The following is a 20,929-nucleotide window of genomic DNA, read 5'->3' as shown; positions in this document are numbered from 1 at the left end:
TGTGATGGGTGGTAGGAAGAGGTCATAAAAGGAAGGGTAACAGTAAAGGGCAGAAAAAAGCTGCTACAAAGCAGCAGAAGTGCTATTCCTTTAAAAATATTTTGCTGCCTCATCTCTCAGGGTCCATCCAGGTCAGTGCAATTTGCAGGCTAGAATTGGCAGTAGAGACCCATGATCCAGAGCCATGATGCCAGCCTTAACATTGAACTACGTGACAGCTCCAGAATGCTGTGTATCTCTGCAAAACTCCTGGAATCACCAAATACAGGTGTTGGTCACTGCAGAGTTAAAACTGCTTTGGCATATACTCATGCTTTTTGCTAACAAACCATCTGGCTTAATAAGAGAGGTTGTTCAGCTACAAATCAGCAGTTTTCTTGCAGATGTTTGCTATTTGCTACTTCTTAATTCCCTTATGCCCAGTTCCTCTTGCCTTGTGCAGCTTTCATTCTGCCATTTGTCTCAATTCTTTCTGTAGAGGCAGCTTTGATTGCAAATACACTAATGTCTGGGACTGTCACTGTAATTCTTTCTTTCTGGGTTCAGATCACCAAGTTTGAGTGTCTCAGAGGTATAGAGGTATAGGTATATTTGTCTATCTGAAATGAGGGTATGATATCTTCCCCAGACTCTACTGGGTTATGTTTTTCTCCTGGATGTACAGAGTTAAAAAGAATAAACATCACAACCTATTTTCTTCTTCTTTTAATTTGGTTTCAAAGGCTAAGTATTTAAGGTCATGGCTGACGTAGTTTTCCTTGCAACAATCATGCCATCATTTTGCTATAGAAGTCACAGAAAACAGGTTACACTCTACTACACTTTTTTAAGTTATGTAGCACCCTACTCTCAAATATGCACAATGGAGCCAAAATAAATGTTCAGGGAATTGGACATCATTCTTGGAAGAAGGTAAAGTTTTGGATCAGAATCTGGACCTTGATGTAGTAATAGAAGAGAAATTCTGCAAAGAGTGATCTGCAAAGAAGTCTAGTGATCTCGAGGATGCTTTTATAAACTACAGTGTCTTCCTTCATTTCCCCCCTTAATTTTATCTCAAGTGATACCATTCATTAGCATTTTCTTTTACCTACCTCCTCCTAGACTCTGGGGATAGCATTCCATTTCACATGCAATTTATATGGAAATTAAACTTTCACATAGGTGTGGATCCATGTGGGTGGAAATAATGCAGTTTGTACATTGCCCAGTAGCTAGAGACTTTTGAGCAGACCCCGGATGACACACAGTAAAAACTAATTTGTTATGTTTTCTGTAATAGTACATCATTTCCTAAAGCTGTTCTCCTGCAAGGTGTCACTGTACTGAGTCAGCATGGATTTTAAGGTTTTATGAAATCTTACCTATATATCTAGAAAATATCTGAAATAATAATAATAATATTAAAAATAAACTACTCTTAGGTAAGTGAGACAGTGTGAAAGAAAACCTAGAGCCTTAATCAATATCTGTATGGGGGACATCAATGTCCGCAGTAGATAGCAGCTTCCTGAGGGATTGCTCTTGGCTGTTTTCTTTCTTCCTGTGAGCAGAGAGTGTAATGGATAAGGTCCCTCCAGGTGGACAATCACAAACCCATCATTTCTATTTTCCTGATAGAAAAATGCATCTTTTTTGACAGAAAATGAATTTTCCTCTAGAAAATTCTGATGCTTTTGCATAACTGGCTTTCCTTGTCAGAATCTCTCTGAAGCAACATTTTCCACTGTTTTTAACAATCTAGGCAAATTCTTCAGCAAATTATTCTTCTTTACTCATTTGTCTTTGGTTATCAAGCTGCTCTGGCAGCATGGTCTCTCCCCAGGTACCTTGGGGAACAGGTAGAGACCAGAGTTATGCAGTGTTCCCTGTTACCAGTTTATTCTGAGGGTGAGAGATGATTTACAGAAGTTTTTGGTCTCTTTAGCTGGATGGGAGATTTTTCCAACAACTTATTAAGAGAAATCATCTTTTTCTTTTCTCAGAGTAAAGACTGGAGGTGTTGGAGTTGGGGATGGTCCACCCCTCATTTCTAAAGTGCCAGCACCCATTCTCACTGTTACAAGAACTCAACTAAATAAATGAAGATTATTGTGTTGGAACTTTCTAAATATTTCATGCCACAACTGCAAGAGCCATGGACCTCTCTTCATTAAACTTTGTCCTGTCCAGCTAGCAAAGTCCATCCATGTTCTCTGAAGTGCTCTACATCTTGTTAATAACACTTCTCTATTATAATGTATGTAGCAGAAGCATTTACTCAGTGCATTTAAGGCTTTATTTTACTTTGTTATATTGGATATTTCAGAGATATATGTTTTTGGAGATCTCTTTACAAACAGTTGTTAAGAGGAGATTCTTCTCCCAGTGAGAGTGCTGCAGACATGCGAACATCAACAGCACTGAACTGTGTGCTGGCCACCACTCATCATCATTGTCATGGAGACTGGCTCACCCTCTGAGCAGAGCTGGGCATAATCCTCCCATCATATTGTGAGGGAAGCTTTGAAAAAAAGCAGTGTGTCCAAATCTGAAAGTTACAATCAAACCGGTTTACACAACTGAAAATGATGAAAGACACAGTTACAGATAGTCTTAAATTTTACTCTGTCCCCAGGGGAGTGCTCAGAATTTTTTCTCTTAAATTTCTGTTCTTTGAACACAGTAAAATTGAATGTGGATATCACTGAGGAAAGACACCAAGGTCCTAACTTTGATACTATTTGATTTTCACAATTAAGTTTATATCAGACTTTTGGTATTGCTTAAGTAGATGCATTAGAAATGTTTATCCTTTTATGTGCAGGTTTTATATTTAATAGGACTGTGCTCAATAGACCTTGCAATTAATTAAATAACATAATTTATCTAAATTGTTTCAGACAACCTCTTTTGCTACTCTTTTTGAATCTTTAAATGTTAACTTTTGTCAAGGCAAGTTGTTGTGAAGTCTGAATTCATTAATAAGGAAGATCCTCTCAACCATCTGTGAACTACTCGGGGGAAAGTATTTCACTATCCTCTACACAATCTTAACTGTGTGATGCTTTGGGGTACACAGATGTTTCCAGTGCCCTGTCAGATGATCCCATCAGGCTGCAGGTGATAGGTGACCCCATTTGCTTTCATTAATTGAATTGCACTTGGATTTCCCCTGGGTTTGGCAGGGAAAACATCTCTGATATGGATTCATGAGAAGAATAATCATCACATGCTAGTACCAGCTGTTCTGCTAAGACAGAGGGAGAAAGAGAAATATTGCCATCATGGGTCCTGTACCTGGAGCTAGGCAATGAAAGCATAAGCATTATTACTTATGGGCTGGATTACTGTGATGGATGGTATTATATAGAACTTTTTCTTCTGTACTTTTACTGAAGTCCAACTCAGGCTTCCCTGACTGCTTTCTTCCTAGCACTGGAGGCCTTCTTTTTCTCCATGCACAGCAGACCTACTCTGCCTGATGAGAGGGTCTGGGTGGATTCTGTGAAAAGTACTGAGGCCAGTGTCACTCTGTAGAGTGTTAAAGTATTCAGAGAAGGGCTTCATGGGATTATGTATGTTCCTGAATTTTAAGTGGAAACAGGATCTTGAGCCAATCATACAGTCCTGTGTTAGGAGTGTTGTCATCAAGAATGTTGCTAGGTATTCATAGGTAACCATTTGTTGCTGCTACAAAACCAAAGGACAGATTTGAATCATCCAACTTTAATTTTGTGCATTAATTTTGGGAAGACACACATCCCTTTCTAATAAAAATTAGAGAGAGATGCTCACAAAGGCTGATTCTGTACTGCTGTCTAATCACTACCTATGGCAGCAACTTAATATTACCATAATCCTAATCAAATTTACAGTGAACCTGGCTGAACCTGGGCTGCATCTGAAATAGTACTGAGGACTGAAATTGGCTTGCCAATCATCTCCAGACTGACAGCATGTCTCTGATATTTTTCTGTCTGGGAGGTGGACTACTGCTTCAGCTGCTGATGGCTATGTTTAGGCAGCTCTTTGTGGTACTAGGATGTGTCTGTTCATGTTTACCTCTCAGAATGTGCATGGTGTACTGCCTATGCTTAGTTCTGTTATTAAGATGAGGCTCACCATTTCTGCACACTCAGACCTGCCTTCTTTCTGATGCTAGGGCATCTATCTCTGCTCTCAGGGCTTCATTAGTTGTTCTTTAGGTAAGTTTGCAGTAAAGAGAAATGACAAAAATCCCAACTCCAAAGACTTTACTTTGTCCACTTGTTCTGTAGTTTGTTTCTAGGAGAGGTTTGTATACGCTTACAGTGAAACATCCATCAAACTGGTCTACTTTGCATTTTATATTACTTAAAAAGACATAGACACATTCTCAAGAAGTACAAACATGCTTAGGCAAAAGTTAAGCGACTTACACATTTTAACATTTACCTAACATAGAGATAACTAAATAAAAACGGATGGCATTTCTCAAGGATCTCAAACTACATTTCAACCATTGTATGTAATGATACATAGAATCTTAGAGAGGAAAAATCAGATGCTGAGTAAATGGGAGAGGCATGGCTGACACAGAAGGCCTTGCAGACACACAGGCAGATAAATACATACATGTATGCATACCCATAAACAAATGTAATTTTGAATTCACTTTCCCCAGATCATGTAGGATGTGAAATTTGTCTTGGTACTGCTGAATACTTACAGTTTTTGTATACTCCCTCTTTGCATCTTTTAACCCTATATATAAATAAATAAATATATATATATATATATATAGCTTCCTTGTGTATCAATTGGATTCTCAGAGGAAGCAGCCATCTATTAGTGTCACTGGGAACTGTTCACTGCATTATTTCTTGTGATGTTATTTGAGATTTTAGGAAAATAAATATGCTTGAAAGAGCCTAGATGCCTCTGAGGGTTCTTACACTGTCCCATAGATATCAGATTGATTTTAGAGACACAATGTGCATTTTAAAATTATCCGCACTGGCAATATTTGACTTTTAAGGATTGCAGAAAATGGGATCAATGAAAGACCTGTTCAGAATGTGCTGGGAAGTTAGTGAGTCAAAATTACCAAGCCCTGACAGGTCTGAAAAATGCAAAACTTAGAGGCTTTTGCTAATAGAAAAGATTATATTTATTCTCATGGCAATCTGTCCTTATTATCTTTCTTGCTTGTTTGTTTGTTTCTTTGCTTTTGTTTTTTCAGTGAGAGTACTATATTGCAAGAGAAATCTTGTATGGTTCTGAGCACAATATACAATTATAATGATCAGGGAAAATAGAGATGCTGATGCTGTGAATAATTTGCTTTGGATTTCAAGGTACAAATGACAATGCAGCCTTTTCTGTGAAACTCATAATATGCACAAAAATTCAACTTTTTAATTCCCCTTTGTCATACTCAAATTCATCACTGTACAGTCAATGTTATGGGTAATTTTGGTTGCATCAGCCCAACAACTCAGATGTATGCAACCTTTCCAGTTTGGTACTGGAATTCATATGGGAGTGTTTATGGCATATTTAACGCCATCAGTCAACCCACTGACACCAACTTTTGTCATTCAAATGTACTCAAAGAATACATTTATTTTCATGGGATAGAATGTATTAATGGGAGCTAAGACTAAGTCTATTTTGGGCTTTCCTGTTGTAATTGTGCACCCAGCATCATACCTGTTTTAAGTGACTGCAAAAAAGGTCTGGATCCTGCTTTGAGGATGAAGGTTGGCTAAGGAACCCTTGGAGATACTATCTTTCTTAATTCTATGGTCTTTTTGTTAGAAAGCTTTAATGATATACAACTACATCTTCTCTTTTATCAACCTTAACTTTCCATATCTTTTCTATCTTTGTTCAATTAAAAAAAATGCTCTCATGTGCTTCACAATATATTTTTCCCAATATATTTTTGACTGTCTTCTTCAAGTATCTATACATTTGCCTGATCTAAGTTGATTTATTCTTTAAGTTTTATCTCATATTTCATGCTTTGCTGTCCTTTGCATTGCTGGAACTTGTATCCAGTCCATTTATCTTTACACTTCTAGTTTCTAAAACCATGTCAGTAAAATTGCCAATGAGAACAACTTTCAGGAAATCCATGGCAAAATCATCTCTACCAAAGGACTAAATAAAAAGTATAGTAGGGTGCTAGGGACCTGCGTACATATACATATATATATATATATATTTTATTTTTTTTCATTGTTAGATAGTAATATTATTTTTTGTGAGTGAACCAGAGACCACCTGCATTTCAAAATAATTTTTTATTCTTGTGGACTGGCATTCTGATAAAACTCTTGAAATTAATTAATTTACATAGAGCTGATGAACACAGTTGGTGTCTGGAGCTCTGCATTTAAATATACCTACTTCTCCAAACCTAGGAAGAGATAAGCCATATATGAAACAATACCTACTGGTGAAGGCTATAGGGCAGTGAGCAACAACCATTCCCTTTGGATGGCTTTATTTCTTTATCAGATGAGTTAAATTTATAGTAAAGAATAAAGCAGAATGGAACAGTTGTAAGCTACACATGAAATTTATTGAGAAGAAAAATAGATCAATTAAAAAAGATTTAGGCCACTTCAGGCTTTAAGAATAAACATGTAAAGACAAAGAGTAATGTCTACAAGCAGTGGAACTCATGCATTTTCATTGAGTTAAGTGGAAATATGGAAATATATACCAGACTAGATCTGACCCTTGGTGTTACCCAAAGCATATTCCCTGTTCACAGAATGCCCTCTAAAGGATGAATGTAATATGTAATCTTATTGGATAATGTACATTCATCTCTCAGAAGATGCTGGGGAATTATTAGCCTTTGACAGACGTCCTTTTGGCTTTAGCAATTAGCAGAAATGAAGCTCGTTAAGATTAAATATATCCTTTGGACCATGCATAATTTTAAGACTTTTTCTATAACCCCATAAAGCAATGAAAGAAACCAAGCACTGAATCTTCGAATAATTGTGCAGTGATTTAGTCAGCTTCTAGTGAAAGTGTTCAGACTGAAAATGATCTATATGAAAATGAAAATCATAGCCTTTAGAGCTCCTTTGAAAATTTTGCCCTCTTTCCCCAGCATCTGAGAAGAGAATATGAGCATAGAGAATTGTTGAAGAAGGAGAGGGAGAGTAGGCTTTGTGGCATTGTTTAAATTATTGCCCAAATATATTTTAAGCTATATAGACAGTGTGCTCAACACGAAGAAAATAGCATACTTTTAGCATTGCAAAAGTGAAATTACTGCATAATGTAGTGCTTCAGACATTCAGAGGAATGGCAGGGGTCTATGTCTTATTAACTGTGCTTATTGATGCAGGTAAATGAAATGAAAGTCAGTAAATTGCTAATGAAATGAAGTTCAATGCATTGTTGAGTCCATTCCATGCTGGATTGGTATCTACTATACATTATCCTCTGCTCTTCCCATCTTAGTTTAAAATAATCATAGAATCATAGAATCATAGAATATCCTGAGTTGGAAGGGACCCTTAAGGATCATCAAGTCCAACTCTTGACACCGCACAGGTCTACCCAAAAGTTCAGACCATGTGCCTAAGTTCACAGTCCAATCTCTTCTTAAATTCAGACAGGCTCGGTGCAGTGACCACTTCCCTGGGGAGCCTGTTCCAGTGTGCAACCACCCTCTCTGTGAAGAACCCCCTCCTGACGTCCAGCCTAAATTTCCCCTGCCTCAGCTTAACCCCGTTCCCGCGGGTCCTGTCACTAGTGTTAATGGAGAAAAGGTCTCCTGCCTCTTGACAACCCCTTACGAGGAAGTTGTAGACTGCGATGAGGTCTCCCCTCAGCCTCCTCTTCTCCAGGCTGAACAGGCCCAGTGACCTCAGCCGTTCCTCGTACGTCTTCCCCTCAAGGCCTTTCACCATCTTCGTAGCCCTCCTCTGGACACTTTCCAACAGTTTCATGTCCTTTTTATACTGTGGTGCCCAGAACTGCACACAGTACTCGAGGTGAGGCCGCACCAGCGCAGAGTAGAGCGGGACAATCACCTCCCTTGACCTACTAGCAATGCCGTTCTTGATGCACCCCAGGATACGATTGGCCCTCCTGGCTGCCAGGGCACACTGCTGGCTCATATTCAACTTGCTGTCTATCACGACCCCCAGATCCCTCTCTTCTAGGCTGCTCTCCAGCGTCTCATCGCCCAGTCTGTACGTGCAGCCAGGGTTTCCCCGTCCCAGGTGCAGGACCCGGCACTTGCTCTTATTGAACTTCATGCGGTTGGTGATCGCCCAGCTCTCCAACCTGTCCAGATCCCTCTGCAAGGCCTTTACGCCCTCATTTGAGTCCACAACTCCTCCAAGTTTGGTGTCATCAGCAAACTTGCTCAAAATACCCTCTATTCCTACATCCAGATCATTTATAAAAATATTGAAAAGTACCGGCCCTAAAATGGAGCCTTGAGGGACCCCACTGGTGACCGCCCGCCAGCCTGACGCAGCTCCATTTACCATAACCCTTTGGGCCCTGCCCGTTAGCCAATTGCTCACCCATCGTATGATGTTTTTATTTAGCTGTATGGTGGACATTTTGTCCAGTAGGATCCTATGGGAAACCGTGTCAAAAGCCTTGCTGAAGTCCAAAAAAATCACATCAGCTGGTTTCCCTTGGTCCACCATACGGGTGATCTTATCATAAAAGGAAATCAGGTTAGTTAGGCAGGACCTACCCTTCACAAACCCATGCTGGCTGGGACCAATGACTGCTTTGTCCCCCAGGTGCGCCTCAATGAGTCCGAGAACCAACTTCTCCATGATTTTACCAGGCACTGACGTGAGACTGACAGGCCTGTAATTGCTAGGGTCTTCTTTCTGACCCTTCTTGAAAATTGGCACAACATTTGCCAGCTTCCAGTCTACCGGGACCTCTCCAAATTCCCAGGATCGTTGAAAAATAATTGATAGAGGTTCCGCGATGACATCCGCCAGCTCTTTCAGCACCCGGGGATGAATCCCATCCGGACCCATGGACTTGTAGGGATCCAGGTGGAGTAGCAAATCCCGCACACGTTCAGGGTCAGTTGGGAGTTTGTCATCCCCACCGTCCCGGTCCTCCAGCTCAGGGCACCCTGGGTCCCGAAGCCCATCATCGGCATTGAAGACAGAGGCAAAGAAGGCGTTAAGCGTCTCTGCTTTGCCTACGTCATCGTCTGTGAGGAGACCTTCCCTATCAAGGAGCGGCCCTATGTTTTCTTTAGTTCTCCTTTTTCCATTTACATATCTAAAAAAACCCTTTTTATTTTCTCTCACAGACACAGCCAGCTTCAACTCTAGCTGTGCTTTGGCCACTCGAACTTTCTCCCTACAAACACGAACAGCATCCCTGTATTCTTTCCATGACGCCTGGCCCTCCTTCCAGTAGCGAAACACTCTCTGTTTCCGCCTAATCTCCATTAGAATGTTCCTGGTCAGCCACGCCGGCCTCCTGCCCCGCCTGCCTGACTTGCGATATTTTGGAATTGCCTTATCTTGTGCTTCTAGGAGGCATCGCTTAAAGAGTGACCAGCACTGGTGGACATCGAGGCCTTCAAGAGCAGTTTCCCAGGGGACCTTACTGACTAGTTCCCTGAGCAGCCTGAAGTCCGCTTTCCCCATATCTAGGGATGAGGTTTTGGTGGCACTTTTCCTTCTGTCACCATAAATTTTGAACTCAACCACTTCATGATCGCTATGACCGAGGCGGCCACCAATCACCACATCTCCCACCAGACCCTCTCTGTTTTCTAGCAACAGGTCTAGGAGGGCACCTTTCCTAGTTGGCTCCGTTAGCACCTGTACCAAGAAGTTATCATCTAGGTGCTTCATGAACCTCCTGGACTTGCTCGTGTCAGCCGTGTGGCACTCCCAGTTAACGTCCGGCAAGTTGAAGTCCCCCATAAGGACAAGGGGAGTTAATCTCGAGGCCTCTCTTAGTTCTGTAAAGAATAATTTATCGGCGCTATCGTCCTGACCAGGCGGTCTGTAATAGACTCCCACAACGACATCCCCTTTATTCGTTCGTCCCTTGATCCTTACCCAGAGGCTCTCAACTTTGCCATCGCCGACCTGAAGTTCCACACAGTCCAACCCCTGCTTCACATACATCGCCACCCCACCACCTCGCCTACCCTGCCTGTCCCTCCTGAAGAGCCTGTAACCATCTATCGCAACACCCCAGTCACAGGACTCATCCCACCAGGTTTCGCTTATGCCGATGATGTCGTAGTTGCGGGACTGGGCCAGGACTTCTAGCTCATCTATTTTATTCCTCATACTGCGTGCGTTTGTGTAAAAGCACTTCAGGTGCGTCTCCTTACACTCAGCACCTTGTGGATCTGACCAAAGGACCCCACTGGCACACAGCCCCTCTGATTCTAGCATACCATCCCTTAGGTCTTCACCGGCTCGCCTGGTTTTAGCCCCTTCCCCCTTCGACTCTAGTTTAAAGCCCTATCTATCAGCCCTGCCAACTCCTGACCTAAGATCCTTACCCCTCTCCGAGAGAGGCGCATCCCATCCGGTGCCATCAGGCCCGGTGTAGCATAGACCTTCCCATGATCAAAGAAACCGAAATTCTGCCGGTCACACCAGTCTCGAAGCCACGAGTTTATGCGAACAGTACGTCTTTCAGCTTCAATCCCCCCTATCGGAAGGACAGAGGCAAACACCACCTGCGCCCCTGATCCTCTAAGTAGTCGCCCCAAATCCCTAAAGTCTCTTTTGATCGCCTTCGGACTTCTCGTTGCTACTTCATCGCTACCAGCCTGAAAGACCAGTAGCGGGTAGTAGTCAGTGGGCCGTACCAGGCGCTTGACTTTCTTGGCAAAGTCTCTCACCCGAGACTTTTAATGGGACTTTTTTAATGGGACTCTTGACATTTTTCTTGTTACATTTAAAAAAGTAATGCCTTCCTCTTTCTGTTCACTTGACAGCATATGCCATAGTTAAGCAGAAAAAAAAAAACAGTTCTGACGGTAGACCAGTATTTGTCTGAATTGTACATAGAGTTCATGGAAGTTGCAGCCTTTGGTGAAAGTTTATTAATTTGTAAATGTAAATGCAAATTGGTTTGGATTCCTGGTGCAAGCTGAGCAGAAGTAGACACTGTAGAAGGACTTTGATAAAACTGCAGTTTGTTACAATTACAGCATTGGATGTAACAGGCATAGAAAAATACTTGGTTTTCTTCTCCAAGAAATACATTATTTTCTTCACATAGCAGGAAGATACTTTGAAAGAAACAATGTAGATCTAAAGATCTGTACTGGAAATTATCTAAAGTCATTTGAGTCTAAGAAACCAAATTCAGTGTCAGGGAAGCTCATGGAGCAGATTATCTTGAGAGTCATCACGCAGCACTTGCAGGGCAAGCAGGCGATCAGGCCCAGTCAGCATGGGTTTATGAAAGGCAGGTCCTGCTTGATGAACCTGATCTCCTTCTATGACAAAGTGATGCACTGGGTGGATGAGGGAAAGGCTGTGGATGTGGTCTACCTTGACTTCAGCAAGGCTTTTGACACCGTTTCCCCCAGCATTCTCCTCAAGAAACTGGCTGCTCATGGCTTGGACTGGCACACGCTTCGTTGGGTTAGAAACTGGCTGAATAGCCGGGCACAAAGAGTCGTGGTGAATGGAGCCAAGCCCAGTTGGAGGCCGGTCACTAGTGGCGTTCCCCAGGGCTCAGTGCTGGGGCTGGTCCTCTTTAATATCTTCATCGATGATCTGGGTGAGGGCATTGAGTGCACCCTCAGTAAGTTCGCAGATGACACCAAGTGAGGTGCGTGTATCGATCTGCTCGAGGGTAGGAAGCTTCTGCAGGAGGATCTGGATAGGCTGCACCGATGGGCTGAGGTCAACTGTATGCAGTTCAACAAGGCCAAGTGCCGGGTTCTGCACCTGGGGTGCAATAACCCCAAGCAGAGCTATAGGCTGGGAGATGAGTGGTTGGAGAGCTGCCAGGCAGAGAAGGACCTGGGAGTATTGGTTGATAGTCAGCTGAATATGAGCCAGCAGTGTGCTCAGGTGGCCAAGATGGCCAACAGCATCCTGGCTTGCATAAGAAGCAGTGTGGCCAGCAGGGCTAGGGAAGTGATTATCCCCCTGTACTCGGCTCTGGTGAGGCCGCACCTCGAGTACTGTGTTCAGTTTTGGGCCCCTCGGTACAAGAAGGACATTGAGGTGCTTGAGCGAGTCCAGAGAAGGGCGATGAAGCTGGTGAGGGGCCTGGAGAACAAGTTCTACGAGGAGAGGCTGAGGGAGCTGGGATTGTTTAACCTGGAGAAAAGAAGACTCAGGAGCGACCTTATCGCTCTCTACAGGTACCTTAAAGGAGGCTGTAGTGAGGTGGGGGTTGGTCTATTCTCCCACGTGCCTGGTGACAGGATGAGGGGGAATGGGCTTAAGTTGCGCCAGGGGAGTTTTAGGTTGGATCTTAGGAAGAACTTCTTTACCGAAAGGGTTATTAGACATTGGAACAGGCTGCCCAGGGAAGTGGTGGAGTCACCATCCCTGGAAGTCTTCAAAAGACATTTACATGTAGAGCTAGGGATATGGTTTAGTGAGGACTGTTAGCGTTAGGTCAGAAGTTGGACTCGATGATCTTGAGGTCTCTTCCAACCTAGAAATTCTGTGATTATGTGAAACCTTTATGGAAACAAACAAAATAAAAAAAAACCCACAAACACTAAATTCGGTAACAAATATGCAGTCATACATGTATATCACAGAATCACAGAATTGTCTAGGTTTGAAGAGACCTCAGGATCATTGAGTCCAACCTCTGACCTAACACTAACAAGTCCTCCAGACTTGGAGGACAAGCGCTGACGATTTCACAACTTTTGTCAGCTGCCTGTAGAACTCCTCATCAGTCTCCTCATCCTGGTTTGGTGGTCTATAACAGACCCCCACCAGGATGCTTCCCTTGTTGGCCTTCCTGCTGATCCTAGCTCATAGAGACTCAACCTTATCATTCCCAGCCTCAAGTTCCATGACATCAAAACTCTCTCTGATATACAGAGCCACACCACCACCCCTTCTGTGCTGCCTGTCTCTTCTGAAGAGCCTATAGCCAGACATTGCAGCACTTCAGTCATGAGAGTGGTCCCACCACGTTTCTGTGATGGCAACCAAGTCGTAGCCTGCCTGCTGCATGATGACTTCCAGCTCCTCCTGTTTGTTACCCATGCTGCATGCATTAGTGTAGATGCACTTCAGTTGGGCCATTGCCTTCTCTCCCAGCCTTGCCATTGTTCCCCCTGGCACAGCTCCAACAATCCTTGTTTCAGCCCCATCCCCCATCTCACCTAGTTTAAAGCCTTCTCAATGAGCCCCACCAGCTCCTGGCCTAGGATCTGCTTTCCCCTTAGAGATAGGGACCTGTCTGCGGCCACCAGGCTGGGTGCCGAGTAAAGCACCCCATGGTCAAGACACCCAAAATTTCTGTGTTGGCACCAGCCTCTAAGCCACGTGTTTATCAGGTGGACTTTCTGTGTCCTCTCTGTACCCCTCCCTGCCACCATAGGGATGGACGAAAACACCACCTGCTCCATCCACTAACCGTTCCAGTTCCCTAAAGTCCCTTTTGATAGCCTTGAGGCTTCTCTCTTCAATGTCATCACTGCCAGCCTGGACTATTAAAAGAGGGTAGTAGTCAGAGGGGTGAACCAGGTTGGGAAGCTTTCTGGCAATGTCCCTGACCCTGGCCCCAGGGACGCAGCAGACTTCCCTATGGGTAGGGTCAGGCCAACAAATAGGTCCCTCTGTTCCCCTGAGAAGGGAGTCGCCCACAACAATCACCCTTCTTTCTGTCCTGGTGGAGGCAGTCCTGAGGCGTGGAGTCGACTTCCTTGCCCTAGACATCCTCCTGGGTAGACTGACTACCTCTTCCTCAGCTACTGGTCTCTCAAGCTCCAGGGCCTCAAACCTGTTGTGTAAGGGCACCTGGGAAGGTGGGGCTGGTGGGGGGGGCATCGCCTGCAATGTCAAGCAGGGACCTGTTTCCATTCCTCCTCAACTCCTAGGTCCCCTGCCTCTGCCCAACAGCAACAGGGCAGGGGGTCCACCCCCATTTGGGGTGTCTCACCCCGGTACCTGTCCTTCAGGCCATGCAGGGAGTTGCTCCACAAGTCTATCTCCCGCTCACACTCCCTGATATCCCTCAACCTCTTGACCTCCTCCTTGAATTCTGCCACGAGGTGGACCAGGTCGTCCACCTGCTCACATCTCACGCACACAGTCTCTCTGCCCCCCGCAGGTGGTAGCAACAGGCTCAGGCACTCCCTGCACCCAGAGACCTGAACTGCCACAGTTTTGAGCAGGCAGTTGGTCTGGGTATGTACAGACTTCCTGGAGAGTGCACTGTGCCTGGTGTACACCACTGCAGCTGCTCGCGCTGCCTGCTCACCCTGCCGCACTAACTGCCGCGCCACTCCCTTCTGACACACCACGCCCTGTTTGCCCGTCCTGGTCACCCACACTCCCTAGGGGCAGCTTTTGAACGGCCGGGGAGGGGGTGCTGCTGGCTCCACCTGTGCCTCGTTCTCGCCGCATTAACCTCCCTCACGAGGGCTGCCAGGTCCTGGCGGCTCCCTCGAGTGGGCTCGGTGCCGGAAAAATTAGCCCTGCCTGTCTGATCCCCCGCTCTGCTGCAGAACGCATTTGCCCTGGAGCCGATCGTCTCGGCAAGTGGTACAGATACAGGATTTTATTGGTTGATTAAAAATCAGAGGTGTTACTTTCTATTCCATAAACATATATTGAGAAAGAAAATTGTAGAATCATAAAATCCTAGAATCATTTAGGTTGGAAAAGACCTTCTAGATCAAGTCCAACCATCAACCAACTATACCAAGCCTACCACTAAACCATGTCCCTAAGTGCCACATCCACATCTCTTACATACTTCCAGGGACAGGAACTCCACCACTTCCCTGGGTGGCCTGTTGCAATGCTTGAGCACCCAATCCATCGAGAAACTCTTCCTCTTTTAAAATCTAGACCTCCCCTGGCACTACTTGAGGCCATTTTCTTATGTCCTATCACTTTTCACCTAAGAAAAGAGGCCAACATCCTCCTCACTGCAACCTCCTTTGAGAATGTTGTAAAGACCTTTGAGGTCACTCCTCAGCCTCCTCTTATCTGCATCTGGGGGCACTGGGAAGATCTGGCCCTGGGAATTGGGCACTACTCTGTGTTCAGGGAAAGGCTGAGGCCAGGCTGGGATGTGGGCCTGTTGATGGGCCTTGCCTGGTGGGTCCCATGGCTAGGCAGGGCAGGGCTAAGGAGAGCTGAAGACTGGCCCTGCTGAGCCCTTGCTGGTGCAGGGGCTGACCTAGGGTCCTGGGCCATGGGCAAGATGCAGGAAATAAAGGTGTGGGAAGGGAGGGACAGGCAGGGCTGGGGGTGCCCTAGGGGATGTGAGAATAAACTTGTGTGATGTTTGCCTTCTGTTGTGCAATGCCTACTTTGACTCCCCTGCACATGCAGGGGTGTAGGTGCATGAAATTAGGAATAAAGGCCTTGATGCAATACTGCTCTGGAGAATGTTGATGATGTGTATGATTTGCTTGTGCCACAAGGGAATCTAACCACTAACACATGAGAAAGCATCGAAGGGATGAGGTGATTGATACTGTGTTAGTTTAGCTAATATTTGCAAGGCAACAGGAAGCTATCAGCTATTTAAAATGCCTTTGCCTGACTATTATTTCCATGAGCTTCTATCAAAGCCTAAGTAGCACAGGCTTTTTACTATGAAGTGGTAAACTATTTACTTCCCTCTCCTTCTGGGATAGTTTGGCATATTTCACCTCAATCCAGCCAGCCAAAGCCTTGGCTGAAACATATGGCATCTGGAGGACTATCTGAGTTCTTCAGCACTGTGGGGAAGGACCAGAGGTTAAAGAACCTTATCAGAAGAAATCTTTTATGCAATTCAAAAAGCTTTCAGGTTTTGTACAGGAAACGTACTGGGCCATCAGTATGGGCTGGATTTCATTCACAGCATGGTCTAGAAAGCTCAGCACAGTTCACCACTGACAAATTATTCCCTAGCCATTGTGATACATTTTCCCAGCAGGACCTTCACTCCCCACTCTCCTCAGCCAGACCCATTCTCAGCACTGTGCCTTGTTGGGCCTTCCTCTGAACTGGAAAAGGCTCACCAAGTCAGTGAGTCAGAAGCCTAGATGGCCAAATAAAGGCATTCCTCCTTTTCTGTGTCCTTTTCTTTTTTTCTGCCTGGGACTTCCAGCTCTGCATTCTTTCCATGTCAGAAATGGAAATGACAGTATGTGTGAGCAAGCACTGCATGCCTGTGAGACATACCAAAGCATGTTCATCCTGAAGCCAAGATATCAAAGAGCTTAGGAGAGTACATCATCCATTGCTTCTTCTCAGGGAAAGCCAGGGATATGATGACTTGTTACTTAGAAATTGACACAAAGAAGACCAGGGAATTTGGGTTAGCATTTTTCTAATTAATCTTTTTTTTTCTTTCTTTTTTTCTTTTTTTTTTTTTTTTTTTTTTTTTTTTTTTTTCTTCAGTTCAAACTAAATCTATTTAAGGAACCCTGCTGGTTTCAAAGCAGGAAAGAAAAAGGTTTTTAATTAGAGCTGTACAGTTCATGTACCTAATGAATCAATAGTAATTGAATACAGTGGAAGCTTCTTCAAAGCACATCCATGGAGTATAGTAAATCCTTCCTTTAACAGGTTTATTTCCATGCAAAGAGATCTTTTAAGAGGATTCTCCATCATATTATTGGCCTGAATGTATGTAATTTTCATGGATTCTCTTGAGTGGTACAAATTGTACCCATCTTTGAACTTGTGGGTATTATGCATAATCATGGCCATCCTTGTCAGTTGTCAAACTTGCTAAAATTCTGATATTTCCTGTTTTTAATTTGGTGAAATGGGTTATGCCAACAAAAATTTTGCTAAATGGGTTATGCCATCACAATATTTTTAATCAATTTATTTTAACCACTGCTTTAATTTAAAAGTTCGGGCTATTAAATATCTTCACTCAGCATATTGGAACAAGGAAATACAGACCATCAGAAGGAGAGGGTTTCCAGAATGAGTGATGTCTCTGAATTTGGTTAATCATGGAAAGGGAAAAATAGAAATTCATAACAGAGCAAACTTCTCCAGATCACGAAGTAATAGTACAGTACAAAGCTTTTGGAGATGGTCTTTCTCAAAGGAAATCCTCAGATCTGCTTCTTCAAAGGAAAGCCTTCACATATGTATGCACACCTGGACCTTCAGAACTTGTCCACACTGTTTTTGAGGACATTTAACCCTACCACACGTAGGACACGATAGTTGTTATTGACTCACCGTTGAGGATTACTTCTCAGCTTCACACAAAGATGCCTTTACAGTCTCTAGCTCATTTTGGCATGGTTATGGATATAATATGTATTGGCATAGTTGTCTTTATCCTACTGTGACTTCATCTGTACTAGCAGCTTGAAATAGTGTACATGCACGGTTCACAGGGCAAAGCACTTGAGCAGATCTGTGGTAGTCCTGCTCAGTCCCTCTCCTGCTGTAGCACATGTCAGCCAGGATGGAGGGGAATGTGCAGCAAGAACTCAGGAGATAATGAAATATTATTTTGGTTCCTCCAGTAACTCATTTTGTTCAAAAATTTCACTGATGCCCAAAAGATTTCTTTCCTGTGCAAATCAAAGGGTTGTTCTATCTTGTTTCAGGGTCTTGTATGGGGTCACTTTATTACAGATGAAGATAAATAAGACTTTCAATTGAAAAGCAAAGGCCTTTGTCTCTGATAGTCAGAAGGAAGCTTATATACACATGTGCCAAAGTCAAGCTGTGCTTTAGATGTGTATCTTAACGTAATTTGTCCACTGTGCAAAAGTTCATCTCTCATCACACATGGCAAAATTCCTCATTTTGCTTGGAAGAGCCAAGCATGGGGCCATTCTCTTCAAAAAAGACTATTTTGTAAGACTAAATTGGAGTATAGCAAAACCTAAGCTTTCATTTTCAAAAAGCTCTCCAGCCTTCACTTTGCAGAAATGCAAAAAATGCAACCTGATTACATGCCAAGAGTATAAAGCCAGAAGCCATATATATAGAATTATAGAATCATGGAATCATTTAGGTTGGAAATGTTCTCTGAGATCATCAAGTCCAATTGTTAACGTAGCACTGCCAAGTCTGACACTAAGCCATGTCCCCAAGCACCACATCTTCACATCTTCTGAGTACCTCCAGGGATGGTGACTCAACTACTTCCCTGAGCTGCCTGTTCCAATACTTCACAACCCTTTCAGTGAAGAATTTTTTCCTAATATCCAATCTAAACTTCCCCTGGCACAACTTGAGGCTTGTTTCTCTTGTCCTATCACTTTTTGCCTGTGAAAGGAGACCAACCCCCACCCCGACATATGTAAATAATACATTGCAATTACATAATATATATATATTTTATATAACAGAATATATCAAGTATAGTTAATCTCATGATTTTCAGAATATTGTCTTCCTTTTCGGGAGTCTGTATGCTGATTCTGGAATGTTCATTACTTATCAACACCGACAAACTTTTTCTTAAGAAAGTTCAAAAAAAAAAAAGCTACAAAACAAGTTTTTGGAACAAATAACCAAAAATCTGAAATTAAAATGCAAGCTTTTTCTAGGTAAGCTGTTTCATAAGTCCGATGTTTTGGCTAGCTAAGATCAGTTATGTCCTGACAAAAGTTAGATCCCAATTTAAATGTATTTTTAATACCTTTTTTTTTTTTTCCTCAAGAACTTTCTTTCTAGAACTCATCAACTGATTTTATATATTTAGGGGGTAAAATTCAGTAGCTTTCTATTAAATTTATGAAATTTTAAAGCAATTTAAGTGTAAAAAGAGTCTTGATGAGGAACTTATCTGGGCTTATTTGAACTTGTTTTATTGTTATCAGAGAATGCTGGTACTTGGAGCACTTGAATTTCCTTCTAAAGGTAACTCCTGGCAAGTGATGAGGAACAGCCCAGCAATTCAGAAACATAATTAGCTTTTGGATGCTCTTTTATGATATGATAACCCAAGGTTATAATGTGTTGTTTAAATGATTCTAGTGTTTCCAATTTGTATTTTGTCTGTAAGGATCTCTGCTTTTTTTTTTTTTTTTAATATGTACAGTTAAATGTAGTGGAAATTCCTTGCTCCACTGATGGACAGATCCTCCCCCTAATTTAACTTTGCTTGTCTAAGTGGGTTTCTCTCTCTAAAAATGTATATAATCATGTGTAAATTGATATAATAATGCTTACATGCCTCAAAAGAATATTTTGTGGCATAAAAAACTAATTAATTGATTTTTCCACTGCACACAATATTTCCATCCATTCTTACATCTAATCTCTATGTGTTAAAAATCAGATCAATAGGTAAATGTGACGTGAAGCATACAGGGAAGGGAAATTTTAAATTCACATATAAAATATTGTGTTCTGAGACACCATTAGCACTCAGGAGTGAGACTGTGGGAAGATTGAGATTATAGATAGTACCATGAAAATGTCAATTTAGCGCTTAGCAATATTCTGGAAAATAAACAAATGCTATGAAATACTAGGAAAGGAATAGAAGAGAAGAGAAATCAGAAAACATCTTTATGGGAACAAATACATCAATGGTTTGCCTACACCTTGAATACTGTGTTCAGTTTCAGTCCTCCCATTTCAAAAGTATGTCTTTAAAGTGGAAAAGGTTCAGAGAATGACAACATGGACAATTCAGAGGTATGGAATGGCTTCTGTTCAGGGAAAAATAGGACACATTTACCCACTGTAGTTCAGATCAGGCTTTTGATTTTAAAAGAAATCTTCAAATCTTCCTCGCTTACCGCACTTTGTTTCAAATACAGGATGGTCTTGGAGCACCTGAACTAGATTTGTTTTGGATGAAACAAAACCAGATGATGTTCTGGAACATGTCTAATGCAATCCGACTGCCAATAGGTATACAATCTGCAGGACCAATTTTATGCTAGTTGAAAGAAAAAGTCCCCTGAGGATGCTGGGGACTCTGCGATCAAAACAAAACTGTTCATACAGTTTTGTTTTGCAAATGTTCTTCTAATAGAAGTGCAGAGGACTTTCTTTTCTAATGCAGATGCATTAGATGAGTTGTGGACTTGGATGAGGGTGGAAAGGCCTTGCAGAGAGACCTGGACAGATTGGAGAGCTGGGCAATCACCAACCACATGAAGTTTAACAAGAGCAAGTGCCGGATCCTGCACCTGGGACGGGGCAACCCTGGCTTTACGTACAGACTGGACGACGAGACACTGGAGAGCAGCCCTGCAGAGAGGGATCTGGGGGTTGTGGTTGACAGCAAGTTGAATATGAGCCAGCAGTGTGCCCTGGCAGCCAGGAGGGCCAACCGCACCGTGGGGTGCATCAAGCATGGCATTGCTAGTCAGTCAAGGGAAGTGAATGTCCCACTCTACTCTGCACTGGTGCGGTCTCACCTCGAGTACTGTGTGCAGTTCTGGGCACCACAGTACAAAAAGGACATGAAACTGTTGGAGAGTGTCCAGAGGAGGGCGACGAAGATGGTGAAGGGCCTAGAGGGGAAGATGTATGAGGTGTGGCTGAGGTCACTGGGCCTGTTCAGCCTGGAGAAGAGGTGGCTGAGGGGGGACCTCATCCTGGTCTACAACTTGCTTGTGAGGGGGAGTGGAGAGGCAGGTGACCTATTCTCTGTAAATATTAGTGATAGGACCCATGGGAACAGTGTTAAGCTGAGGCAGGGGAAGTTTAGGCTTGACATCAGGAAGAGGTTCTTCACTGAGAGGGTGGTTGCACACTGGAACAGGCTCCCCAGTGAAGCAGTCACTGCACCAAGCCTGTCTGAATTTAAGAAGCGATTGGACTGTGTCCTT

The sequence above is a fragment of the Aythya marila genome (genome assembly GCF_965140915.1).
Source record: "Aythya marila genome assembly, chromosome: 2".
NCBI classification, from domain to species: domain Eukaryota; kingdom Metazoa; phylum Chordata; class Aves; order Anseriformes; family Anatidae; genus Aythya; species Aythya marila.
Note: the sequence above shows the minus strand (reverse complement) of the source record.